We start from the raw sequence: 16288 nt of genomic DNA on the forward strand, positions 1-16288 counted from the left end.
AACTATAACCCCTGACATGAAAACTATAACACCTGACATGAAAACTATAACCCCTGACATGAAAACTATAACACCTGACATGAAAACTATAACCCCTGACATGAAAACTATAACACCTGACATGAAAACTATAACACCTGACATGAAAACTATAACACCTGACATGAAAACTATAACACCTGACATGAAAACTATAACACCTGACATGAAAACTATAACACCTGACATGAAAACTATAACACCTGACATGAAAACTATAACCCCTGACATGAAAACTATAACACCCGACATGAAAACTATAACCCCTGACATGAAAACTATAACACCTGACATGTATACTATAACCCCTGACATGAAAACTATAACACCTGACATGTATACTATAACCCCTGACATGAAAACTATAACCCCTGACATGAAAACTATAACCGCTGACATGAAAACTATAACACCTGACATGAAAACTATAACCCCTGACATGAAAACTATAACACCTGACATGAAAACTATAACCCCTGACATGAAATGGCTTGATTGGGTGGTAGAACTCACACCTACGAGCTCACCGTCTAGTGTACTCCACTAGTATGGGAAAATAAAGGCGACTGGCGTACAGCTGATCAGTCTTTCCCAATATTTTCCAAGAAACACAATAGTGCTTCATTGGGTAGGGGTACATTAATTTACTGTTTACGGACCTGCTAACATTTAATTTGTTATTTTTTTAAAACATCGATTTATATCTCAAATATTTTGTTAAGCTAAAGATGAGTTTATGAATCAATTTCTATAACAATTTCCAAAAAAAAAAAAAAAAAAAAAAAAAGTCTTTTAAAAAACGCCAAAAATTTAGCTTCTAACATAAAAAAAAATGTCAATGTATCGTGAAACTTTCTGACGCCGCGTCACACAACGTCACAAAATCCCGACCCCCTTTAACCCATGAAAATGTCGTTTCTTGACGTTCCCTAGTAAAGCGTATTCGCCGACACAATAATGCATTACATGTTGGCATATGGACATACGGGTCGTTGACTTCGACAACTGCTTCTTTTTCTGACAGATTTTGCTTCCATAGCCTGTGTCCATACGCTCTCAATTAGAAGTCCCTCACAACGAAATGATCAAAGCTTTCTTCATCCTGGAGAATATTTTATGAGGATCACCGGGGAAAATTTAGATAGTTTAGAAAATATTATAAACAAAATTTTTAGCCTCAAGCTTTTATTTCAAAAATATAAAAAAATGAGACAAAATTATAGAGAAAAAACTGGCGCGAAACAAAATAATAATAATAATAATAATAATAATAATAATAATAATAATAAAAAACAAAAGTAAAGAAGGGAGACAAAAAGTATTGAACAGAAAAAAGCGAGACAACTCTAACTTGATGAAAGATGAAAATTCTAGGATGTCCCCCGTGAAAGTTTAAATCCCAAACGTCAATTTACGTTTTGATCAGAAAACTAACAGCCACAAAACAAGAATCTAATCATTATTGTGTTTGTAATTACTAATTTAATTATAATTCAATCTTAATTTTCGCTAATGTGAAAAAAAATTGCGTTGATTACATTTGTGTAAAATAAAATGTAATTAAACTATTTTTTTTGGTTTAAAAATAATAAATCTGGAACAATAATATCAGGTTCCTTTATTGAAACAACTGGTTTTTATAAAATGCTTGGGAATTTTTAGATTTTATTAAAAATATCTTAAATTTTTTTTTGGGATTGAATTCGAAGGTTTGAAGTATGGCGCTATTCGGAGGCTTTAGTCCTTAAATTTTCAAAACCTCCTTATTATTCGTAATTTTGAAATTGCTGTCTCTGATTAGTGTGCTTAGCTAATGGGGATGAGCTTTAATTCACGAACTGATTGCAATTAACTCATTAAATCTATTTGGGCTTAAGATTTTGGAAAATTCTAATCTGGTTGAAATGTGCCTTTATTTGGTTAAAATACCCTGCAGAAATTGTAATCAAATATTTAATGTCATCTTCGTCAGGATTCATAGACGGGGTGGTAAAGGGGGGGGGGGGACCAAGGAATCGAGACATGAGGTTTGGTAGTGTCTTTTGGTTAGTTCAATATAGACGTCACTTTGTTTTATATAAATATAACATTTATAAAAATACAAATGTAAAAAAAATGATTATCCTTTGTCATAAATTCCTGTTACTTTACATTTCCACATATCTTATCTGAAACCTACCTGGCTGAGGTTAGGGAAACTAAAGGCACTTAGAAATGAAACACCTTATCTCTACTATTAACGGTCGGGTCCAGAGGCGTAGCGAGGTCGGGTGTCACCCGGTGCGGCACTTAATGGTGTGTCACCCACTAGAGGCGTAGCGACAAACTTTCAAGTTTTCGACTTGCACCCCCCTCAAGTTTTTCTTTATATATTTTGCTATTTTTTTGCTTTGGTGTCACCCCCCTTAATGGTGTCACCCCCTTAATGGTGTCACCCGGTGCGGTCGCACCCCCGCCCCCCCCCTCGCTACGCCTCTGGTCGGGTCTAAACTGGAATATTTTGTTTTTTAAAAACTAGGACAGAAAATTCGGATCAAATCAGTTGCTAAGTTTCGGTGGGTATTTTACTTTGCCTATTGAGTTATTTACACGGGGCATATTTCTCGACCGTATACTGTAATGGATTTCAACTGTATAAGAATCGTGTTTCAGGCTTGGTTCTTATTTATTTCAGGTGAAGCAGAGTTCTTAGTTGTCGCAATTTGAATATACCCATCGTTCTTAGTTGTCGCAATTTGAATATACCCATCGTTCTTAGTTGTCGCAATTTGAATATACCCATCGTTCTTAGTTGTCGCAATTTGAATATACCCATCGTTCTTAGTTGTCGCAATTTGAATATACCCATCGTTCTTAGTTGTCGCAATTTGAATATACCCATCGTTCTTAGTTGTCGCAATTTGAATATACCCATCGTTCTTAGTTGTCGCAATTTGAATATACCCATCGTTCTTTTAATGTCGCCGGTTCAAAGACTGAAAAAAAAAAAAACAACAAACAAATTAGAGTTTTACACATTGATTCGGTTCAGCATGGTTGGTTCGGTTAAGCTCGTGGTTGCTAAACTGAAAAGTCCCGAGTTCGAGCCCTGGGTTGATCAGGCTCGATAGATTGCTACAGTAACCTATCTAGGAGAGACAACTCCAAAAAACCACACAACTTTTGCCATGTAGTTTGTTTTTAGATGGAAAAAAGTATAGAAGCAAACCCAGAAAGAAAAGCAGGTTGAAATCGGGGTCAACGGCCTGTATGGCGCATAACACATTGACACATTACTTAAGTTTATTGCAGAGGCGTAGCGACCCTTCCCGGCGCCAGGGGACAAACTTTCAATTTGGCGCCCCGCTCGGGAGCAAATTTTGAATTTGCACCCCCCCTCAAACTTTTGATTTGCACCCCCCCCCTCAAACTTTCAATTTGCACCCCCCTCAAACTGCAAAAATGTAGCTAAAATGACATTTTCATTTGTTTTTACAACCCATTTTGGCGCCCCCTAAGGTCGGCGCCCGGGGACATATGTACCCCCCTGCCCCCCCCCCCATCGCTACGCCTCTGGTTTATTGAAGAATATCACGTCCAATATTACAATAAAGAACGACGAAGAAGAAAAAGAAAAAGCTTGAAGAAGATTCATTGGTTGATTAAAATTTAAAATGGAAATTTCCAGTTGAACCATAGCCACGTAACGGATTCAAAAATTTTAAGCTCTTTAATGCACACGTATAGAATTTAAAAACAACAAGCGGAACTCGATTTTCTGAAGCGAAACCAACACACAAAAGACCTATATTATTTTATGATTCATGCGGTTAAAATTATAAAATATATACTTTCAAATAGGTTGATCAGTAAAATGTTAAACATCAGAGGTGGCAAACAAAACATTTAGATGGACCCACACTGTTTTTCTTAAGGCACGCCTACCGCCCCCCTCCCCAAACGAAAAAGAATTTATATAGAAAATATATACTTTAACCAGTGTCCGTCCACTCGGAATATTTAGTCGCTACCCCAAAAGTTTCAAGTGCCCCCCACCCCACTCGGAGAAAAAAGTCTGAAAGAAACACGTGACCCACAGAGGTGACATCCCTGTTATGGCAAGCTACCAGTAAGTTGCTTCTTTTGTTCCGCTTCATCCACGACCTATTCGTTTTCTATGTTTATAAACACCCCCTCCCACACCCCTCTGATCCTCACAATTGCGGGATCCTTTTCTCCACACAATGTGTGTGTGTGTGTGGTCTTTTCTTCCCCACAAGAGCGTGTCTTATTCATGAACGACTGCTGATGAACTCTTTGCGAGTATTTTCTATTTCAGCCTAAGCCAATTTAAAAAAAAACAAACAAAACATGCTTGATTCTTTTCTGTTTTTTATTTATTTACATAACTTCAACCGCGTATCTTGACATAAATAACATTGGTCATGTAACATCTATCGCCCCCTGCGAGTTAAGTCAAAAACTTGATGCGATTTGTCGTTCATTGACAAGAACGTCATTTCCCGCGTCAGCTCACATCACGGGTGATAATATTCCCATGTTCCTCACGGAGAGAAGCTTAACGTGAGTTGTCTGCCCCCCACATCAGGGGCGATAATATTCCCATGTTCCTCACGGAGAGAAGCTTAACATGAGTTGTCTGCCCCCCACATCAGGGGCGATAATATTCCCATGTTCCTCACGGAGAGAAGCTTAACGTGAGTTGTCTGCCCCCCACATCAGGGGCGATAATATTCCCATGTTCCTCACGGAGAGAAGCTTAACGTGAGTTGTCTGCCCCCCACATCAGGGGCGATAATATTCCCATGTTCCTCACGGAGAGAAGCTTAACGTGAGTTGTCTGCCCCCCACATCAGGGGCGATAATATTCCCATGTTCCTCACGGAGAGAAGCTTAACGTGAGTTGTCTGCCCCCCACATCAGGGGCGATAATATTCCCATGTTCCTCACGGAGAGAAGCTTAACGTGAGTTGTCTGCCCCCCACATCAGGGGCGATAATATTCCCATGTTCCTCACGGAGAGAAGCTTAACATGAGTTGTCTGCCCCCCACATCAGGGGCGATAATATTCCCATGTTCCTCACGGAGAGAAGCTTAACATGAGTTGTCTGCCCCCCACATCAGGGGCGATAATATTCCCATGTTCCTCACGGAGAGAAGCTTAACGTGAGTTGTCTGCCCCCCACATCAGGGGTGATAATATTCCCATGTTCCTCACGGAGAGAAGCTTAACGTGAGTTGTCTGCCCCCCACATCAGGGGCGATAATATTCCCATGTTCCTCACGGAGAGAAGCTTAACGTGAGTTGTCTGCCCCCCACATCAGGGGCGATAATATTCCCATGTTCCTCACGGAGAGAAGCTTAACGTGAGTTGTCTGCCCCCCACATCAGGGGCGATAATATTCCCATGTTCCTCACGGAGAGAAGCTTAACGTGAGTTGTCTGCCCCCCACATCAGGGGCGATAATATTCCCATGTTCCTCACGGAGAGAAGCTTAACGTGAGTTGTCTGCCCCCCACATCACGGGTGATAATATTCCCATGTTCCTCACGGAGAGAAGCTTAACGTGAGTTGTCTGCCCCCCACATCAGGGGCGATAATATTCCCATGTTCCTCACGGAGAGAAGCTTAACATGAGTTGTCTGCCCCCCACATCAAGGGCGATAATATTCCCATGTTCCTCACGGAGAGAAGCTTAACATGAGTTGTCTGCCCCCCACATCAGGGGCGATAATATTCCCATGTTCCTCACGGAGAGAAGCTTAACGTGAGTTGTCTGCCCCCCACATCAGGGGCGATAATATTCCCATGTTCCTCACGGAGAGAAGCTTAACATGAGTTGTCTGCCCCCCACATCAGGGGCGATAATATTCCCATGTTCCTCACGGAGAGAAGCTTAACGTGAGTTGTCTGCCCCCCACATCAGGGGCGATAATATTCCCATGTTCCTCACGGAGAGAAGCTTAACGTGAGTTGTCTGCCCCCCCCCCACATCAGGGGCGATAATATTCCCATGTTCCTCACGGAGAGAAGCTTAACATGAGTTGTCTGCCCCCCACATCCGGGATCAACTAGCTCGTATCTACGTCACGTGGTGACGCCTTGTTTTTTTTTTTATTTTTATTGTACTAAAGATGTAAGGCGACTGCGATCTATTTTTATATTACTAACGGCTTCTATTTTTAATAAACATTCTTTTTAAAAAAAAATTGCCTTACATTATTGAGGTGTTTTAAAAATTTGTATTTAGTTCACAATGTTTGTTTGTTTGCGGATTGGTGGAAACTATTTTAACTCAATTCTAACCCACTTCTAATGCAGCAATTGCGTTCAAATACATTCATCTTCGATGACAATGCAAGAATGTAATTGTTTTTAATATAATTAGACATTAATTTGGCTTGTATTTAAAATTTATTTGTATAATTACTAAACATAAAAATAAAACGGGTGATAAAGAGTTTATAAACCAGCGATCGTTTTATCAGTTTCCCGTCGTCGGTTAACCTTTTTTTTTTTTTTTCGGCTGAGTGATATTTGGTTTGAGCGTCAGCCACGGACTAAGAAAAGGCTAACGATTTCTTTTAGAGATCGCTAAGGATCGAGTTTTTTTTAGTCGTAGATGGGTTACATGATAAGAGCATTGATAGCTTTAGAGATATCTTACTTAATTTTCCGATAGGAGGGGGGGGGGGGGGGGGCGAGAAGGGGGTGGGAGGGGGACACTAGTAAAATTATATATTTTCTATATAAATTGTATTTCGTTCGGGGTGGACGTGCTTGGGGTGGGGCGTTGCTCCACGTAGAGATGCCTGAAAGAATCACTGGACACACAAGCAATACAAATACATAGATTTATTAACACACAAAAAACAAAACGTGTGTACCGTCATTAGGTTATACATAGCAGCGATAATACCAAAACCATTTCAGCTGTAAGGAAAATATTTTTTTTTACATTTAATTCAAAGGCGAAAAAAAAAAAAACTTCCCTGCTTTCTAATCAATAACCGGGCATCACGTGGATGAGAATGTATCTGAACTAATTTCCCATCTGCCACATGGATTAACGCCATTGTTTTATTGGCTTATCTCTGACGTCACATGTCGGAAAAATAATGAGTTTTAAAATTACGTAAATAAAAACTATTTTTTTTGTGGTGTAATTAAGAAACTGGCTTCTCCAAATACTTGGATACATTTTCAGGGTTTTCCGTGTAATGAGTGCCTGTGTATTAGCGGGATCTTTGTTTCTTTTAAACATTTTTTTCTCCGGTGTTCTTGGGGGAGGGGGGGGGATACTTGAAACTTTCGGAGGGGGGAGGGGACACTTGGAATTTTTTTTTGAGGGGGGGGTGGACCTAAATTTCCGGAGGGGCGGGGTGCGAACACTGGTTGAAATATATTTTTTAAAATCAATTCTATTTTGTTCGGGCGGGAGAGGGTGGGGGTGGAGGTGGGGGGGGGAGGGAATTACGGTACACGAGCTCCCGGGGTAGGGGAGGGAGGAGACAATCGTGGGCAAGATGACGAGCCTTGTGATATTAGTTGCATGGAGGAATCGCCCAGAAAAGAGTACGATGGAGAGGCGTGGTTGTGTCCACATACACATGTTAGTGTAGTTGTGTCCACATACACATGTTAGTGTGGTTGTGTTCACATACACATGTTAGTGTGGTTGTGTCCACATAGACAAGTTAGTGTGGTTGTGTCCACATACACAAGTTAGTGTGGTTGTGTCCACCTACACATGTTAGTGTGGTTGTCTCCACATACACATGTTAGTGTGGTTGTGTCCACATACACATGTTAGTGTGGTTGTGTCCACATACACATGTTAGTGTGGTTGTGTCCACATACACATGTTAGTGTGGTTATGTCCACATACACATGTTAGTGTGGTTGTGTCCACATACACATGTTAGTGTGGTTGTGTCCACATACACATGCTAGTTGAGAAAGCTCTAAAGCTCAATCAATCATGCTTGCCTATGTAAAATCAGGCTATTCATTTAAATAATTGATTAGAGAGTTCTGATGGATTTTTGTTTCGATTTTTTAAATGGAGGTTTGAGGAAAAAGAACTTCGTTAGGTCTATAGACGGGTGTCTGTGATGACGATTGCCGATAAGTGTAGAGTAAATAAAGTTCCCTTTCCGAACTTTACGGTGCATTAAGACAAGTGAAGTAGAGTTTACCTGTTTCTGTGACTTGGCATTTGAAGGGATAGGGTGGTCAGCACTATGCCTAGCCGCCTTTACTTTCCTTAACGTGAGTTAGGTACCCATCAGATTTGGGTGGACTCAGACACGTTCTACTGACTTGACTCGGATTCAAACTCGAGACTTCCAGGTTGTCATTCTAGCGCTCTAGCTCTAGGCCACGCCATCTCAGCGATAAGTGTATGGGGAAGGCAAATATGCTGAGATTTCATTATCTTTTACCGCTCACGCCCAAGACACATGGAGCAGATGAAGTAGAGTTCATCTGTTTTTAATGACCTCGTCATCCGGGGTGATAGTGTGGTTAGCACTATGTAAAGATGCTTGAGATTTATTACAATGGATTCCCCGCGCTTTGCTTTCCGGATCAGTTTGAGGAATATATATATATATATATATATATATATATATATATATATATATATATATATATATATATATATATATATATGTCGTGGGTAGAAGAAATCATCTAAACCTTAACAGCCTAGCAATAAACCCCAGAATAATAAAACTAATTTATACTTCGTCACTGAAAGCGTAGGACTTTGGCGTTATTTAACTATTGATGTTTAGTTTTCGGATATCGCCTGAACTAGCGGGCGAGGTTTTCTAAAGACCCCGGGGTGTGTTTTCAAAAGTAAATCAAAGCACTTTCATCCCCGGTGGTTGAGTTACCGTCTGCGGCCGAGAGCCGCCACCCCCCCCCCCCCCCCCCCCCATCCTCCGCCAAAAAGTAAATATCGCACTTTTCCCTCTCACAAATAACTTTTTTTTAAAAAAGTTATTCGTTAGGGAATTCAATGGCACACATTTACGGTTTTAGATAGTTTAAACCTTTTAATCTGAACCTGTTTCAGATAGTTTAAACCTTTTGATCTGAACCTGTTTCAGATAGTTTAAACCTTTTGATCTGAACCTGTTTCAGATAGTTTAAACCTTTTGATCTGAACCTGTTTCAGATAGTTCAAACCTTTTAATCTGAACAAGTTTCTGATAGTGTAAATCTTTTAATCTGAACCTGCTATTGATTCCATTGATAAAATAGTTTTCAGGTTTTTTCAAGTGTTGACTAATGCGAGAAGATAATAAAGAAAATAGTTATCGTGCGTTAAAGTTCGGATAGTTTGGTGATTTTAAAAAATTCGTGTTAATGTTGGCCACTGGTAACTGTGTTTATCTTTTGGCGTCTTTAACAAATATTGGGATCGCTATGTCGCTCAGATAATATGTGGGGGACAATCTTGTTTCACACAACTATATGTAGGGGACAATCTTGTTTCACACAACCATATGTGGGAGACAATCTTGTTTCACACAACTATATGTGTGGGACAATCTTGTTTCACACAGCTATATGTGTGGGACAATCTTGTTTCACACAGCTATATGTGTGGTACAATCTTGTTTCACACAACCATATGTGTGGGACAACCATCTTGTTTCACACAACTATATGTGTGGGACAATCTTGTTTCACACAGCTATATGTGGGGGACAATCTTGTTTCACACAACTATATGTGGGGGACAATCTTGTTTCACACAACTATATGTGGGGGACAATCTTGTTTCACACAGCTATATGCGGGGGACAATCTTGTTTCACACAACCATATGTGTGGGACAATCTTGTTTCACACAGCTATATGTGTGGGACAATCTTGTTTCACACAGCTATATGTGTGGTACAATCTTGTTTCACATAGCTATATGTGGGGGACAATCATGTTTCACACAGCTATATGTGTGGGACAATCTTGTTTCATACAACTATATGTGGGGGACAATCTTGTTTCACACAGCTATATGTGGGGGACAATCTTGTTTCACACAGCTATATGTGGGGGACAATCTTGTTTCACACAGCTATATGTGGGGGACAATCTTGTTTCACACAACTATATGTGGGGGACAATCTTGTTTCACATAGCTATATGTGGGGGACAATCTTGTTTCACACAACTATATGTGGGGGACAATCTTGTTTCACACAGCTATATGTGGGGGACAATCTTGTTTCACACAGCTATATGTGTGGGACAATCTTGTTTCACACAGCTATATGTGGGGGACAATCTTGTTTCACACAGCTATATGTGTGGGACAATCTTGTTTCACACAGTTATATGTGGGGGACAATCTTGTTTCACACAACATATGTGTGGGACAATCTTGTTTCACACAACTATATGTGTGGGACAATCTTGTTTCACACAACTATATGTGGGGTACAATCTTGTTTCACACAGCTATATGTGTGGGACAATCTTGTTTCACACAACTATATGTGGGGGACAATCTTGTTTCACACAACTATATGTGTGGGACAATCATGTTTCACACAGCTATATGTGTGGGACAATCTTGTTTCACACAACTATATGTGGGGGACAATCTTGTTTCACACAACTATATGTGGGGGACAATCTTGTTTCACACAGCTAATAGGTTTATATGTGCGGGACAAATATCTTTTTTGGTTGTTTTTTGGTTGATTTAGTTCATAATTTAATTATTGTGTCGTCATTTGGACCCATTTTACTACACACTATAAACCCTCCAATTAGTGCCATCTTTAAACTTGGAACAATCTGATTTTAACCCACTTTTAAATTTTTTTCGGACCAACCTACTTTCGAAACATTCACGACATGGTTTTCAAAATAGTAGTAGGTGAATACATTTTAGAACTTTTTAAACATTTTCCCTTTTAGTACAAACATGAAAGATTACTTTCTATGAACATTTTATACATTTGTTTCCTTTAAGGTGATGGAACAAAGTGACGAAGTTTTAAATTTTAATTAGAAAATCCGGCACAAAGTAATGACTGAGTAGAGTGCCATTTAAAAAAAATACATCAGATCAATCTGAGATTTCAGCCCCCCCCCCTGCCCCCAAACTCTCATGGCACTTCGCTAGGGAGGGAAATCTTTCTGGAGTCCAAGAACGTCGTATTTTCAAATAAAAGTATTCTAAAAACATCTACAGATAAAGACATGTACAAGTTTCAGAGAGTGTTTTATAGAGAACAAAAAATAGGCTTGAATACATGTACTTAAAATTGTTTATTCGACAGTTTATCTTCAGTTCGACGAAAAACCGACGCCATATGTGTGTGTATGTGTGTGTGTGTATACGTATTGGTGAAAATCCTCCATAGGTGTCCATAAATGACGTCACATTCGTAAGGGGGAGGGGGTGCGTAATTTTGTGACGGTGTGTGATGAGGGGGTGTTCAGATGGTGTGATGTCACTCTTTTGCATAATTAAAAAAACAATGTTAGAAAACGAATTTTAGGTGTTATTTCGCGTTAATAAATTGTAATATGAATTGATTAAAACACTCTATGTTGACAGCGTTCAGACAAGATCTGGGGAAAATATCGCTGTCTTAATAAAAATTCAACTACAATTTTGAGAGGGGAGGGGGGGGGGTGTAGGCTGAGGTGTGACGTCATTTTAGGGGAGAGGGGTCTGGCTCCTTCACTGTGGCGCGGCAAGGTAAAATGGTAGAGCGTTTGGCTGCTGGCACAAAGATCTCGAGTTCGGGTCTCGGTTCGGAATTGTGAATCTAGGACGCCGCTGAGCGCACCCAGCACTGATGGGTACCTGAATTACTTTGGGGAATCAACGGATCGCATGGGTGGGGAGATGTGAAAGAGGCGTGGACGGTGTACTTGCTGAGGGGGGGGGGGGGGAGGTAGTGCTCCCCTCTGAAAAAAAAATACTCTTTACAAGGCCACGTTAGGGAAAGTAAAGGCGGCTGGGCATAATGCTGACCAAACTATCTTCTTCTATGCCGAGATCACAGAAACAAGTGAACTCTACTTCACTTGCCCTATAGACCGTCAGGTTTGAAAAGGGAACTTTACTTTTACTTACTTACAAGGCGTTGTTATTATATGTTAGTTCAAAACGACTTTACAACGTGTTGACATACAAGTGTGTAGAGAAAAGAACTCACCAGGAACATAAAATCCTGCACACACTCTCCATGTACTGCTGCTCGTTGGCTGCCGACCTGGCCATGACCGCATGCGACTCGACGGGCGGGGGGACACACTGGCACAGGACGAGGACGGTGGCGAGTAGGACCAAGACTTGAGTGCCGCTGACAGCCATGTTTCTGTGGAGTGGGGAATCAATTATCAGTTAGTTTTAGACCTGCCTGTAAGGATTAACTAATGTGGTAGTGTAGCATTTAAAGATTCACTGGCACACAAGGTATTTAATGACTAAGTCGGGTAAATAAAGTAAATCAGGGTGCCACCTTCAACCATTTTATATATATATATATATATATATATATATATATATATATATATATATATATATATATATATATATATATATATATATATATATATATATATACTTTGAAATGTGTATATTTATATATATATATATATATATATATATATATATATATATATATATATATACTTTTTCATGTACTAAAACTGTTATTAATTTGGGGGCTCTACGACAAATTCCCGAATGGACACTTGCCCGAATGCAACAATTGCCCGAATTGACACTTGCAGAGAAGATATGCCTGGAAGAAACTCTATTCTCAGTTGTGCTAACGATTTCATAAATGATTATATTCCATGAGCAAAGCAAATTTTCTTATCCCATTCATCAATCTCTTTGTGTGATGTCAGCACCTCGGACAGTGTCACTCAACAAGTGCCACGCCTCACGCCCCCACTAACCCCCCCCCCCCCCCCACCGGCTGACGTGTCACTAATACCACGTGAACATTTTCAAGATGACGTTGAATTTTTGACAGATTTCCTCTTTAGAAACCGAAAAGAGACGAGCATTAATGTTGACATTTGGGATCGCCAACACTAATGTAACAGTTATGTCGCAAGATGATGCTGCCTCGTGTTTCACTTCCGTGATTTTTCTTGACTAACATCGCGGACAAAACAGCAATCGAGAAAAACATGAAATGGTTGTCTTTATACTGGGTTGTTTTAATTTTTTTTACTTGGTTAAAAAACATGAAATGGTTGTCTTTCTACTGGGTTGATTTAGTTTTTACCTTGGTTTTTTTGTGTCGTCATGTCTTGGTTTATTCTTGAGATCTTTGTGCCAATTTTACCCCACACATTGAACTATTTTATTACGACCCTCTTTAAACTCGTACTACTTGGAGCAAGCTAATATAGATTCTTATAAACTCGGAACAACCAATTTATACAAAATTTAAATTTGGAAAAATGTAATTTAGACTAAATTTAAAATTGGAAGAATCTAATTTGGACGCAATTTATAATTGGAACTATATAATATGGACATAATTTATAACTGAAAGAATCTAATTTTGACAAAATTTCTAGTCGGAACAATCTTACATATGTACAAAATTGTTAATTGGTATAATTTAAACAGTAAAGTAACTAACCTAAGTAAAGTTTCCTTTCGAACATAACGGCCCATGGGGCAGGTGAAGTAGTTATAGGATACTTTTTAAACATAGAACACGTTTATATGGACCCATACATTTGCATGCTGACTAGTACTATGAACCCCGCTCACATAAATTGGAAAAGCTTTTGAAACTATTTTTTGGTTGATGGAATCTAGTAACTATTTTTGATTTCCCTTAATATCGATCTCTACAATGTGTTCAGCGAAAGATAAAATCCTTCAAGAGTCACTTTTATTGAAGATCTAAACTTTGTGCTTTCAGTTATTGCGAAAAAATGAGTTGTTTTTATAACTTGTATTAGCAACTGTCACACCACATGAAGATGCAATGAAGCATTTAGTAATTAACAATACCACTCCGATAGATTTGTCTTGCTTAAAATTTAAAACTTTCTTACTTCTATTCTCAAGCATCGGAAGCCATTAAATAATTATGTAGGCCGCTGGCAATAATATTAACAGACCAGAAAAAGATTGCAAATTTTAACAGACGAGTTATTTTTAGATTCGACAAATGGAAATTGCTTAAATAAGCGATTAAACTATTAGACTCATGAAGTAGGGCTATCCTAAAATGAAAAAAAAATAAATTAAATTAAAAATAATTAGAAGCATTGATACAAGTTTCGACTAGAGGTCTTCGTCAGCATTAATAGAAATGTAAAACAAAATGGAACTTTTTAAGACTTTCACTTTTTGAGTAATCGTTTCTTCAAGGTTTTTGATAAACCAAGTACTAAGACGCGGGGTGGTATGAGCTGGGGAAAAAAGGGGGGGGGGGGTAGAAAGGGGGGGGGGGATTGTCTTTAGGACAAAACTCACATTACAGGACAGGACACAGAGGACAAAACGCGAGTGGGATTTAGGGGAGCTAACTTTGTTTGTCCACGGGACCTGGCCAGATTCCAATGCCAGCCAGCGATCTAACGGCCAGACGGTCTCAGGCCAGATTGGTTTACAAGTGGGGATAAGTAAATACACTCAAGGGCTAGAGGCTAGTCGTGGGTTGGTAGTTCAAATCTGGTTTTGGGTTGTCAGTGGGTTGGTTGAAATATCTATTTTTGGGTTGTATTAGGTTGATTTTAGCAGTCTTTTTTTGGGTTGGCCGCGGGTTGGTCGTTAAAATCTGGTTTTGGGTTGTCAGTGGGTTGGTCATAGAGGTATATTTTGGGTTGTCAGAAGGTTGGTTAAGAATATCTTTTTTGAGTTGTCTTGGGATGGTCGTAGAGGTCTATTTTGTGTTGTCTTGGCCTTTTAATCTGCAGTTTAAAAAAAATAACCCTCGAATGTTCTACTATATTAATATAAAGTAAAAGAGCATATATTTGTGTACTTGTGGATTGTGAGTGTGAATGAAGGGGGGGGGGGGGGTCTCTGTGGGTGGGGAATCAACAACCACCCTACATTCAGGAGATTTTAAGGGCAACAAAACCGCTTACCCTATGTAATATCTGCCTCGCTGACTTCATTTCTTTCTTGGTTACAAACAAATATAAAGCACGCACTCTTGCTGCAGCTATATTTTTAAAATGACTAAACTTCAGCCCGAATCGTAAGTAATAGTCAATAAAACTTCAAACATCGATCATAGGACAAGGATCTCACTGCCATCTATTATTTCAAAAACTTCAGATCTTCGTGAGTACTCCGGTCAGCTATCATCTCCTGATCCACGTGAGCCCGGGTGCCGTTAATTTTCTGATACCCGCATTCACATTAATGGCCCCATTACGTGACGTCAGACGCAGCTTTTAAATCGTTTGCAGTAGATATCAGCGAGCTGTATTGATTATCAAGGGAAGCAATTCACCGGCTCCAAACACTTTACAAACACGGCCATGTCTATTACCACTCTGGACGTACAACTATCGCTATCTATATTTCAGCTCATAACACGACACTAATATTAGCAATGATGCTCTTTTTTATAATTAATATTCATTCGAACTTCACTGGAAGCAAAGGGCAAAGACGACATTTTTTTTCTTCTTCTTCTGCGTTCTTAATTTTAGTGTTGGAAGAGATTCCCCCCAAAACAATTAAGTATTACGTGTGAACTGGTATTGCGCCATATAGACCGTTGACTAGGTTTTCAGCCTGCTTTTCTTTTTGGATTTGCTTCCACAGTCTTTGTCCAACCAAGAAGAAACTACAAGGCAGCAGTTGTTTGATTTTGGAGTTGTCTTTCCTAGAAGAGTGGCTGTCCTCAGCAGTCGAGCCTCATCTGTCCGAGGGTTTGAACACTAGAAAATCATCGGAGTCATCTGTCTGAATGGCGGATAACAAACTAACACGTAATACTTCATTGTGATGGAGGAAATCCCTTTCAACTTTACAATTAAGAACAAAGAAGAAAAAGAACAACAACAACAACTCTAGCGTCCACACTGACGATGGCAACGAAGTTGATGCAAACAATCAAGAGCCCTAAACTTAAAATGCGTCAATCTAATACCTATCGTAAACTATTTTCGATAACAGATATTTAAAAATTAGGTATAGCTGATCAATATCAGTCTATAATTGTTGTGACTTATATTGAGAGATTCCCCCAAAAATTAATACAACCACAATGATATAG

At 39.4% G+C, this 16288-nt stretch overlaps 1 long non-coding RNA gene across 1 annotated transcript in view; it reads right to left on the reverse strand.

Moving 5' to 3' along the window:
* LOC131932446 (uncharacterized) overlaps positions 1–16288 on the reverse strand; it is a 44651-nt gene that overhangs the window by 24772 nt on the left and 3591 nt on the right. The window contains exon 2 of the long non-coding RNA XR_009384584.1: positions 12233–12394. This is a non-coding gene — a long non-coding RNA (uncharacterized LOC131932446). The remainder of the gene's footprint in view (positions 1–12232; positions 12395–16288) is intronic.

This window comes from Physella acuta, unplaced genomic scaffold, assembly GCF_028476545.2.
Source record: "Physella acuta isolate Inbredline_101_S28 unplaced genomic scaffold, ASM2847654v3 ptg002179l, whole genome shotgun sequence".
Lineage (NCBI taxonomy): Eukaryota > Metazoa > Mollusca > Gastropoda > Physidae > Physella > Physella acuta.